Source organism: Vespa mandarinia, chromosome 3 (genome assembly GCF_050613455.1).
Source record: "Vespa mandarinia isolate Hongniang chromosome 3, ASM5061345v1, whole genome shotgun sequence".
Classification (NCBI taxonomy): Eukaryota; Metazoa; Arthropoda; class Insecta; order Hymenoptera; family Vespidae; genus Vespa; species Vespa mandarinia.
Genome location: NC_140812.1, coordinates 10,519,766 through 10,532,500, shown reverse-complemented (window position 1 = coordinate 10,532,500; position 12,735 = coordinate 10,519,766). Strand labels below are relative to the sequence as shown.

Here is a 12,735-nt window from a genome sequence, read left to right as displayed (position 1 = left end):
CGTGATAAATCAAAGAACCGACCGGTAGAATTCACGAGCATTTCGACGTTTACGATCATTCATAATTCATCTTGGTCGGTCAGACGCCGCGAACAGATTAAGAGAGGACTCTGTTTCTCTCTCTCTCTCTCTCTCTCTCTCTCTCTCTCTCGACTTCTTTAAAGTCCTATCGCGATATAATAATATAGAGAAAGAAAACGTTGAGAAGAAGGAATAGTATACTTAAAGTTTGTCGTCCCGTACCGTCTCCTACCCTGTCCCGTCTGGTTTCGTCCACTAGATACAAATATTTGAAGCCAGCTTTTTCATCTGATATTCTTTTCACTGGGTGAATTACTTGGCTTCACTGTCTGGAAATGAGAAAAAAAGTATAAGCGTCTAGAAGAATAAGAGAAGAAAGGAAAACGTTGAGAGGAAAAAGAGAGAGAGAAAATGAGAGAGAGAGAGGAAACGTGAATGAAAAAAAAAGAAAAAAAAAAGAAAAAAAAACGTAATTCAGTTTAACCAATAATGGTTGCATCGCGGCACGCGCGAACTAAAGGGATGTTTGTCGCTTTTATCATATCCATCAAAACTCACATCTTACCAATGTCTTGCCTAATTGATTTTGTAACGACTACGTCTGGCAGTCGGCGACGACCCACGAAGAAGACATCCTTGTCTCCTTTCGAATTATCTCCCGGCACGTATTCGCCACGAGTATGCGTCATAAACGACTAGACTATCCCGCGGAATCGCGAAATAATGAGATTAGACCGTCGAGACGAGGCTTGCTAAACCTTCGAGTAATATACATGCTCTTTGCTTTGCAAATTGTGGTTTCGAAATTTCTCCCTGTTTCCATTTCTCTCTCTCTCTCTCTCTCTCTCTCTCTCTCTCTGTCTCTTTTCCACTCCCTCATTCACTGCTTCTCGTACAATCAAAACTATCTACCATTGAATGGAAAAAATTAAAATCGTACTCTGCGATCGACGCTTGATATTACGATTAAAAATGATTCAAACGAATACCATCGAATTTTTTTTTGATAAAAGTTTTAAGAATTATCGTAAATAATCTAAAAACGTTAACAATGAAACCCAGTACTCTCTCTCTCTCTCTCTCTTTCTCTCTCTCTCTCTCTTTCCCTCTCTCTTTTTCTCTCGTTGCTTGTAAAAAAAAAAAAAAAAAAAAAAAAAGAAAAAATGGAAAAAAGAAAAAAAAAAGATAAATTGAAATCGAACACGGATGAAAATAAATCCTATTGTTCGCACCTTTTGCATAGCTAATCTAATCTCAAAGTTCTCATGGACCGGTGAGTCTATCCTTTGAGTTATCCCAGTTAGATAAACGAGAGTCGCTGCATGGTGCACGTGCAGCAAAAGGGAATTTATGAACGCTCGTTACATCGAATACACGTTTCCGTTGGCCTTGATATTCCATCGAATCCTTTAACTCTATCTCTCCCTTTCTCCATCTCTCTCTCTCTCTCTCTCTCCCTCTCTCTCTCTCTCTCTCTCTCTCTCTCTCTTGGATAAGTTTGGTATGCCTAAGTTAATATCTCTGTGTCGTGAGTTTAGAAGGAAAGCTCAGGCTCGGGTCCAGCGAGCGGAACGAAGAATCCTCGATAGGATCGTAAAGCATAGACGGGTCTCGCACTCTCTACGGTGGTCCACGACGTCGAAATGTCGCGCTCGCGTGCGTTCGACTTCGCGGCTCGACTACAAGAACTCGAAAGAGAGAGAGAGAGAAAAAGAGAGAGAGAGAGAGAGAGAGAGCTTCTTAGATGGCCGCGCGACAAATTCTCAAGCGCGCCGCTTCGTAATTGCGATTTACGAGCGCTAGAATCTATCCTCTCGTGTCTCCTCTCTCTCTCTCTCTCTCTCTCTCTCTTGCGAGTCAACCAGTCCTTCTCGTTCTATCTCTTCTTCCTTCTTCTCCTGATTCTTCTCTTTTCCTTCTTCACCGGGACCGGGCACTTAATGGTGTGTTGAATAACGGATTTATATACGGGGCCCTGAAATACGCGACGAGACGCGTTCGCGATACGCGACGGACGTGTTTACGACGCCGAAAATACAAATTACGTCGGACTAGACCTTTGCGTTCATAAAGCGAATGAGAAAAGTGAACGAGAGTACGAAGGCGTACGCTCTAAGGAGAGATTCGTATATGTGCCGTCTTAAGAGTTATCGCAAAAAGCTCGTTCTTCCGACAGATCTAGAAAAAATGAAAAAAAAAAAACAGAGAGAGAGAGAGAGAGACAGATAGAGATAGAGAGGGATGGAGAGAAGAGAAGAAGATATCGCTCGCTACGCGCATCATTAGGCTTTGCCGCCTCGACGAGAGAAAGATTAGATCCGGCTTTCTTGTTAACGTTTTCCAGGAATATCCATGAGAAGGAGCATCCGTTCACGGATACGTGATCTCTTGCGAGGAGATCACGTCGAAAGGGGAGGGGAAAAAAAAAAGAAGAAAATGAAAAAAAAGATTAAGAATTAAAAATTAAAAAATAAAAAAAAGAACAAGGAAATAGAAAAAGAAAAATCGCGAAAGAGAGGAAGATAGAGAAAGAGAGATTTCAAAGGTATATATGTAATCTTCCCTTGCGAGGAAAATTCATGGGATACGAAGTTCTTGTTCTCTCGGGTATGTAAAAAATGTAAAATAAAAAATACGTTGGATAATAAAATAGATCATGTTGAATCTATACCTGTTAAAACCGAGAGTATCGTTTATTCAGATTTCCTCGTATACACGTAATATACGAGAAACAAGAGATTTCCGCAAAGGACTAGAACTATCCTGGCCTTGAAATCTTCTTGTTGGCAAGAAACGTCCAGACGTCTCTGAGTACCTAACCAACCACGGTATCTCCTTGTACCATGGCGTTTCTCGGTCCATTCGGAGAACACGCTTTGGAGTCACCCAACGGACGTTCTCCGTTTTTGTCGAGAACGACAACGACGACGACGACGACGACGACGACGATGCGGAGGACAAGAAGAAGAAGAAGAAGAAGAGGAAGAGAAGGAGGAAGAGGCTGTTTCGCCTCTGAGAGCTCCGGGACCGTCGAAAAAGCAAAGTTTCGAGCGCGTGTGGCTGCAGTCCAGACCCGCACAAACGACCACGAGGACGATCACGAGCACGAGCACGACGACCACCATGAGTTGCAGAGAATCATGGGGTACGTCGAGAAGAAAGAAAGAAAGAAAGGGAGAGAGAGAGAGAGAGAGAGAGAGAGAAACTAAAGCTAGCCAGAAGACAGAGAGAAAGAGAGAGGGTGGGTGGACTCGACTCGACTCGACTCGACTCGACGGCGTGTACTTGGCAATCGAAGGAAGCGATAAACCACGAAGACAATGCGAGCTCTCCATTGTCGGTGCCATGGAGTCTGAGGTGGAGAGTTCTTCTCGAAGAAGGCAAAGGTGGTGCGCCATCGGTTGCCTATGTCGATGCTCCTGGTGCTGCTGATGATAGTGGTAGTACTGAGGAATGAGGATGAAAGGAATACAAGAAAGAAAGAGAAAGATAGAGATAGACAGATAGAGAGAGAGAGAGAGAGAGAGAGAGAATGTCGCAAAGGTCCAGGCAAAAAGTAAACCGACTACTATCCTGACTCCTAGTACTATTGACTAACTTCAGCATTCGCTGTGGTCGCTTCTTCTTCTTCTTCTTCCTACTCTTCCTCTTCCTCTTCCTCTTCTTCCTCTTCTTCTTCTTCTTCTTCTTCTTCTTCTTCTTACCCATACTCTTCTTTCTTTGAAGGCAGTCTCTCTACCTCGAACCATCCTGCCTCCTCCTCCTCCTCCACCTCCTCCTCCTCCTCCTTCTCCTCCTCCTCCCCTCTACCGTTTCTGCAATTAATTAGCTCTCGACCATGGCGATCGAGCTCGCCGATGTTCGGCGAACTTTTAATCCGAACTGCTCGTGACTCTCGGCCCTCGTCATCGTGCCCCCGGAATCTTTCTTAACTCCCTAAGCTTCTTGCTTCTTTTATATTCTCTCTCTCTCTCTCCCCTCTCTCTCTCTCTCTCTTTTTATCTCGTATTCTTCTTTTTGCCTTTTTTTTCTCCTTCTTCGTCCGATTTCTCGTTGTCGTCGTCGTCGTCGTCGTCGTCGTCGTCGTCGTTGTCCACCTCCTCTACCTCCTCCTTCTCTTCTTTCTCCTCTTCCATCTTCGACGACTCTTTCTTCTCGCCGCGTATTTCTTTCCATCGGATTGCATCGCACGACATGTGCTCGCCCGCTGACTCGATTTCTCAGCGATATCTACTACTTTATTTTTTTTCGCCGGGGCGCCGAGCAGAAAAAAAACCCAAAAAGAAAGAAAGGAGGAGAAAGAGAAAGGAAAAGAGAGAAGAAAAAAGGAGAGAGAAGAAAGAGTACAAAAAGAAAAAAGAAAAAAAAAAAGGAAAAGAAAAGAAAAGAGGAAAAAAGAAAGAGAACTAGCACGGGTGGGGGGCGGGGGTGTGTGGAAGGAGGAATGTTTTAACGTAATTGCCGAAGCGGGATCGGCTTATCGACGAGCCAAAGCGTATCCATCTCTCTTAATGTAATTGTGTGGTCGATTAAGCTAATCGATGAATTGTAATTGGATTTTTTCTCTCTCTCTCTCTCTCTCTCTCTCTCTCTCTCTCTCACTTTTTTTCTCCCTTTTTTCTCTCTTTTTTTCTTCCTTTCATTCAAGGTTCGCGGTTATACCACGATCCGATCGATCGTGAAAAATTCCAAGAGATGGAGAAATTGAAACGCGAGTATTACGATTATGACGTTAAATCGACGTTGATTACGACATATGTGATTTTGCAAAATAAGAAATTTATCGGAAAAAGCTTAACAAACGGTAACGATCGTACGATAATTATTCCTGATGGGAGACTATATCCGATCGATCGACAAACGCGATTCAACCTCTTGAATTAAGGACGATCGATTATTTTTCTGTCCTTTCCAAAAGAAATTTTCCCTCTCTCTCTCTCTCTCTCGCTCTTCTCGGACGGATAAATAATAGTCCTCGTCCGCTTCGTTCTTCCGGCACCATCAAGAGTTTTTCTCCACGTATATTCCTAAACCACCACCCCTTCCCTCCCACCCTCCCTCCGCCCCCGTCACCATCGCGAGGTTTTCTCTTCCGTCTTCCACTTTACTACTCTTTCCTCCGTCCTCCTATCCCCATCCCCTCTTACCACTCATCCCCCGAACTCCATTGGATTTGTCCTCGACGATAATCGACGGATGGGTTGGGGTTGGGCGTTGGGGATATCCCTCCGTCGTCTGTCGCATTATCAATCCCGCAGAGAGATATAGAGGGAGAAGTAGACAACCTCGACGAAAATCACCGCGAAGACTGGCGTGCTTGCAGGTAGCAAAAAATTCGTAGCAAAAAATGAAGCCTCCACCGTTTCGGAAGCTTTTCTCGGTTCAACGAGAAAATAGAAGATGGCCGTTGTTCGTCTTTATTCCGTAGGGATACAAAATGAAGGTGTGAGAGAGAGAAAGAAAGAGAGAGAGAGAGAGAGAGAGAGAACGATCGAGCTTGGACACGATGAGGAAAGCTTTCGTCCATTTTCTTCGCGAAAAATATGATTCCTTTCCGGCACAGGACGTTGATCGAGAATCCCTCGATTAGGAGGCATTTCTTTTTCCTTCCTTTTTCCGCTATTTTCTTTTATCTTCCTTCCTCTTTCTCTCTCTCTCTCTCGCTCGCTCGCTCGCTCGTTCGGTCGTTCGTTCGTTCGGTCGCTCTCGTTCAGTCTCTTTAAAGAAGGAGAGCTTTTACTTCGCGAATGATGCACGCGGAAAACGAAAGTACGAAAGACGAGAGGAAAGCTCGAAAAAATAAAAGAAAAAGACGAGGACCATTTGCACGCACATCAACGTTCTAGTCTGATATACCGGTAGTAGTTTATATTCCTTTCTTTTGGTAAAAAAAATATCGTCGTATTGTCAGGATATGTAGGTAAGATAAGATAAGAAAAAAGAAAATGAAATAGAAGAAGAAGAAGAAGAAGAAAAAGAAGAAGAAGAAGAGAAGGGAAGAAGGAAGGAAAGAAAAGAAAAGATGGAAAAAATGAAATTACGAAAGAAAATGTAACATGCAAGGTATATGTCGGTAGCATAATGCCGAAAGAAAATTTACGATCGGTCGTGATTCATCGACGGTACGTTCTTGTTTTCGATTCGATCCGATCCTTGAAGCCTCTCTCTCTCTCTCTTTCTCTCTCTTTCTTTCTCTCTCTTTCTCTCTCTCTCTATCCCTCAGCAAATTTAATAATTCTTCCTATATTACCAAGCGTAGGAACGAGCGAGCAAGCGCAAGAGTTTAATCTTCGACCGTAAAAGGAAAAGAAGGGAGGAGTGGTGGGGGGCGGGAGGGGGAAACGAGGCGAATGAATATAATTTCTTTTAACTGCGGACAGAAGGAGACGTAATTCGCCGACATCGGAAATTTTTATTTCTAAGTAAAGTCGACAAGTTACGACATCTTTGCTTGTGCTCTTTCCTTTTTTGGGACGTATTTATCCGATTCCAAGAAAATAAAAAAAAAAAAAAATGAACGGGAAAAGAAAGAGAGAGAGAGAGAGAGAGAGAGAATCCTTGTCTCTTCGCGAACGCATTGCACAGAAGTTGTCTACGTTGAAAAAAAAAAGAAGGAGGAATAAAATTTCGGTAGAAAGGTCTCTCTCTCTCTCTCTCTCTCTCTCTTTCTCTCTTTCGTTCAGAGTCCCACCGGCGCAAAATTGCAGGGATGACCCCGGGGGTCGCAGGACTAATGTATGCGGACGTACAGTTCCTTACGTCTACTCCTACTCCCCTTCTTCTCTTTTATTTTATTTCTCTTCCTTTTCTTTTCTTTTCTTTTCTTTTTTTCTCATCCTCATACTCCACTTCCCTCGACTTGGAACGAAAAGCCGTCTCGATCCTCTTCTTCTTCTTCTTCCTTCTTTTCCTTCTTCTTTTTTGTTTTTTTTTTTTTACGATCTTAAGCTGTCCGCTCCTTCGAGGTCCCTTTTACCCGATAAAATGAACCACCTTACGTAATCGAAGTCCCGAGAAACAAAATACTATCTTATAGCACGATCACTTTCAAGATTCGTGGATTAATTCTCAGGAGGAAGTTGCATGAGACCGATGAGGCTACGAAATTCATGAAAATCCTACCGTTGTCCGATTAATGAAAAATGAATGAAGGTAGACACCTTTCGACCCTTTCGAGCGTGGGGCTCGTGCAAAAGATAAAAAGAATAAAAAAAAAAAAAAAAAGAAAAAGAGAAAAGAAAAAAAGAAAATATAAAATAAAGAAAAAGAGAATAAGAAAGAAAAAGTGAGAATTAAAAAGAAAAAAAAAAATAAGAAGAAAAAGAAGAAGTTGTACGTAATAGGGAGATCGAAGATAAAGCAAGAAGGGAGGAAAGTCATAGGCATAAGCATGACGAATTCGCCGACACGAGTTCTTTCGAGCCTATCTCTGTCTTTCTCTCTTTTATGAATGAAGTCTAGGTGTTCCGTTAATAATAATCACCGCCTGTAGGGAAAGAGAGAGAGAGAGAGAGAGAGAGAGAGAGAGAGAGAGAATGGAAGTTAGGGCTTTTCGAAGGGCGATACCAGATTCAAAAGTATCGTTAACGCTATCGACTCGGCGTTTTTCGAAAGGCTTCCGCGAGCTAGCAAGCGAGTCACGCGATCGGCGCGTACTCGACGAGTGTGCACACGCGAAACCGAGTACTAAATCATCGGTGCTCCTCATTAATCACAGAAAGTGAGGTCGCACGGCCACCCGGCTGTTCGGCCGTCGTTACAAATCGTGTTACGCGAGATGAGCGAGAGATAATCGCGGCGGGCTCGGCTCGCTTCGAAACGACCGTCAGATCCCCGTCGACCGGATCGAAACGAGGCGGCTTTACGACGCGTCGTTTACCTCGCACGCGCTCTAACGCACGCGAGAATGTTTTCTTTTACATCGTGAAATCAACTCAATGCTTATGTTATATCTAACCGCTTAAGTATCTACATAAAATAATAATAATAATAATAATAATAAAATTAATAATAATAATATTGAAGTAGTTTAAGAGATAAGAAAGAACAAAAAAATAAAAAGAAAAGAAGAAGAAAGAAAGAAAGAAAGAATGAAAGATAAGGGAAACGTAGTCGATGACGGAAAAATTCGTTCGGATTCTGCGGCAGTATCGCGAAAGTAACGAGGAGCGAACGACGTTACGGATTTCGCCGATCGGCTTAGCCTGAGCTACCGTGAGCCCCGTCACAGCTGTTACTACCAAAGCGGAAATTCTCTCTGTCCTTTGGAATCCCAGGGTGCCATGCGTAACGCGACGACGTCATTACTTATGCAAGCCCCACTTACAGTTCACCCTAAAAGCCACCCTAACTCTCATTCTAAGAAGAACGGCGTTACGTTACCGTTACCCTAGAGTTAGTTCAAACCCTCAATCCTTTTCTCTCTCTCTCTCTCTCTTTATTCTCCCTTTTTACCAATTGTTCTTCTGGACCACCACTCGTGATTCCATCCTAACGAACGACCATCAACCAGTTATCCTTTTTTATAAATTATTACTCCTAATTAATAAGCGTTATTAACGTTTACCTATTTATACGTTCCTTCCCATACCTATTACTTATTTCATCTACTCGCTGTTTACGAACCTTAAGTCCTTGTAACGAGTAGTTGTATCTCCTATAACGAGTAGCTCGTAATAAAGTGCGGTAGCCAAGGGAACGTCCGGCCGATTCATCGACTGGTTTCGCTCTTGCCTCCGGAACGATGGTAATTTTGTAATTTCCTGCTTGTGGATGGATTACAACGGATCCAGCAGCCAGCTACGCTATGCGTCGAGTAGAATACGATGAGAGATTTAACCGTGTGTGCCACAATCGGCCACGATCGTCGAGTAGCGTCGATAACTTGTTGATCTTCGAACTCGTTTAGCCTCGAGCAATCCACCGAATTACGCCATCGAATGATAGGTATATGTATATATATATATGTATGTATGTATGTATATATGTATAATATATATTACTGTATTACTGTCCAAGCTATCTTTCTATGTTCAAATTAAAGAAGAAGAAAAAAAAAAAGAAAAAAGAATATATCTGGTATTAGTTCATTAGACAGGTAATCCCAAAGCTAAAGAAAATACGACCTGTGTTGCTTCCATAAAAAACCATGGACTTTCGTTATTAAAATAAAGAGATATAATTTACATAAAGCCAGGAGACCTGTAATAGTCCGGATAATTCCCAGGTCGATCGAGTACCAGGAAATACGAAGGAAGAATTTTCCCTCGAACTCTTTGTTCCGGTTACACGAGTATATTCACCCATCTACCTTATTCCTTTCTTTGCTTTCCCAATATATACCTAGAAAGATCTGAAAGGTCCAGAGAGCAGGACAAACCGTACGAGCAAAGAATCGTCCCTTAACGACTACGTTTGAAAACGACGAGGTCTCACGTTTTACGTGAGTCTTCCTTTCATGCTCATGAAGTCTTAATTATTGGTCGCCGACACGTTCGTGAGAAAGAAAAAGAGAAAGAAGAGAGAAGAGAAGAGAAGAGAAGAAAGATGAAACTTTGAGTATTATCAACGTTTATCAGTGACGGGTATATTGTGAATCGGACGACAGAACCATTTGATAGAAGCTTCGTTGGATGACTTTCTTGAATAATCGATGACTATCGTTGGCTGGCGGCGGTGCATCGACCGGAAATAGGATATGATTAATTCACGAGAGGTGAAAATAGAAATAGAACGGTGCTTTGCCAGAGTCGATTCTGACAAGAGAGAACGACAGAGAGAACGATAGAGATAGTGATAGATAGATAGATAGATAGATAGAGAGAGAGAGAGAGAGAGAAAACGTATTCCTGTTAGCTGCTGTCTGATGAACCGATACTATCCTGTCGCAGCTAGTGCCTCCGTAGTTTCTGTTGCTGCCGTAACATTCCATCAATGATGTATTACATGAATTGAGGCTGTATTACGAGTCTCTCGATACTATACTATCCCCTCTCTCAATGTCTATTTTACCCTGAATCTATCCATCTTCCTCAACCTACCCACACTCCTCCTCCTCCTCCTCAATCCACTCTAGCCCAACGCACATAAGCGCGCCGATTGTAAAATTAACAACGTATCGACGAACGTAGTCAAACGGATGAAATGGTAAACGAAACATACTGTACTGCGTTATTCTACCAACAACGGACAACGAAAAATATCCCTCGATCGTTTAAACTGTACCAATCCAATGCCCTCTCGATAAAAAGGTATTGATGTATTTTAATAGACTTTGCGCAGCAATCGCTTTCGACCTGGATCCGTTGAAACGTTGTTGTTGCGTGTAACTTTTTTTTTACGCGTGTTACTTTTTTTTTTTTTTTTTTTTTTTTGTATATATGTGTGTGTGTGTGTGGTTTTTTTTGTTTTCCCTCGATAAATGTTTGCTCGTCTCTCGATATCGACGCTGTACTGTGCAACGCGTTTTGTAAGCTTATCTCTAGCACGCTATCGGACGTGGTTACAATGGGACGATAAATTTCCAAAGTTGCGACTAAGCATGATCGTTTATCACAAATTTCTAACGATAGATACGATGTGATCTAGTCCTGTCGAAGAAAATTATTACGATACGATAGATATCTGAAAAAAGAAAAAAGAAATAGAAAATAAAAATAAGAAGTTAATAATATATCGCGAATATGTAGCGTACTCGTGTGTGTGTGTGTGTATGTATGTATGTATATATAACGCAAAAAAGTTACAAAACTAAAAAAAAGTACAAAAACTTGGAAACTCATGTTCGATTTCATTTTTAGCATAAGGAAACTTCGAAGATCTTTGCTTCGCTTCATTCTCCGGTCGATGAGAAAGGATTACCTTCGAGGAGCTCATTAACTTGAAGGAAGTCAAGCGCTACGATCACGAAATTTCTGACGAACGTGGAAGGGCGCCAGGTCGTATTCGGATAGAACGACGGATGGGAAAATTCCATCTGCAATAACGCAACCCCGAATGGCGACAAAAGTTGCATGCCATTGTTTAAGTTTGATAAAAGAGAAAGACGGTGGGATGAAGAAAAGTGAAGGAGAGAGGAGGATGAGTCTATTGGGATTGTCCTTGGTAGAAGAACGCAACTTTTCAAGAGAAAAGAAGGTGTAGACTAAAGAAAGAGAAAGAGGAGAGGGGGAGGAAGTTAGCCCTCTAAGAGTTCTTTCTTTACGGAGCGTCCTCTTTATTCTGTCGTCCGCAGATACCAACCGGTATGATTCATAGGAGCATGTTTCACGACGAAGGGCACGACGACGTCTATCCTCCTCCACCGTCTCCTCCTCCTCCTCCTCCTCCTCCTCCTCCTCCTCCTCCTTCTTTTCCTCCACCCTATCCCACCCATCTCTCTTTCAACCTTCTTCACCTTCTTTTCTTTATCTCTCTCTTTTTTTTCTTCGTCCCCACCGTTCCCCTCAACCTTCTAATTTTTATTCGAAACTCAATGTAAAAGGAGAATTTGTCGGTACACGAAAAAAAGGATCGATAAGATCGATCGACAAGAAAAAAAAAAAACAAAAAAAAACAAAAAAAGAAAAAAAAAGAGAGAAAGAGAAGAAGAAAAGAAAAGAAAAAGAGAAAAGAAGAAGAGAGTGAGAAAAAGGAGAAAGAAAAAAGAGTGTAAAATAAAAACGAAATATCTTACGAAATGGTAGTCCAGAGACCGAGGGAATAGGGAGAGGTAAATGAAAAATTCGTAAAAGTGCCTCGCGAGTCCATGAATATTGCATCGCGAACGGTGGTCACTACTATCGGCCATACCAAAGAAAAAAGAAAGAGAGATAAAGTTTCTCCACATATCTCTCACTTTCTCTCTCTCTCTCTCTCTCTTTCTCTCTCTCTCTCTCTCTCTATCATACACACACACACACTTCTCTTACTTTTCTTACTGAATTATTCTCGTCGTGTACAGCACGACTGGAAGCGTCGTGGTTGCCGTCGTCGTCGTCGTCGTCGTCGTCGTCGTCGTCGTCCTGGTCGTCTTCGTCGTCATCTTCGTCATCATCTTCGTCGTCTTCGTCGTCGTCGGCGTCGCGTCGCGAGCATAGGCGCGGCTGTGACTTTATGGTTATCTTTCCTTTCGATGTGGATACTCGTGCGTTATTTAGCGGTAACACGCGGTAAAACGCGCATGGAATACTTACGTAATTTTTCTTACGAATTCTTCTCGATCATTCTCGATGATCTCCTGTCGATGTCTTTTTTGTCTGCAATAAGAAAAAAAAAAATACGAAAAAAGAAAAAAGAAAAAAAAAAAGAAAAAAAAAAAAGAAGAAAGAAAGAAAAAGGAAAAAAGAAAGATTTTGCATGCATTCGCGAAGAAAAAAAATTATTTATCTTTCGCAAACGAACATAATTCAAAACATCATAAATATCTACGTTCAAAATCGATTCGTAATGTATGGCTTATAATTTTATCGATCTACGGTGTGCGTATCTGCGAGTATACTTCGTTGTTTAATTTTCCGATCGAGATCGCATATAATCCTCGTATTTACAATCGCATCGAGAAAATTACATCGTCAGCGAAATCGGGCGTGCGAGAATACGATTCTTCCGTGGCGCTCGTTATTTCATGACGTTTTAACATAAATAAACTTCCGTATCATCGTTGAATTAATCCTACATGCGTTGGATTTTAAACGGCGAACGTGATAGAGAGAGAGAGAGAGAGAAAGAGAGAGA

At 42.0% G+C, this 12,735-nt stretch overlaps 1 long non-coding RNA gene across 1 annotated transcript in view; it reads left to right on the top strand.

Annotated features, from left to right (window-relative positions):
- The window catches only part of LOC118445069 (uncharacterized), a 40,041-nt gene extending 28,676 nt beyond the window's left edge, over window positions 1–11,365 (top strand). The window contains exon 6 of the long non-coding RNA XR_004839141.2: window positions 10,821–11,365. This is a non-coding gene — a long non-coding RNA (uncharacterized LOC118445069). The remainder of the gene's footprint in view (window positions 1–10,820) is intronic.
- Window positions 11,366–12,735: the final 1,370 nt, after the last annotated feature.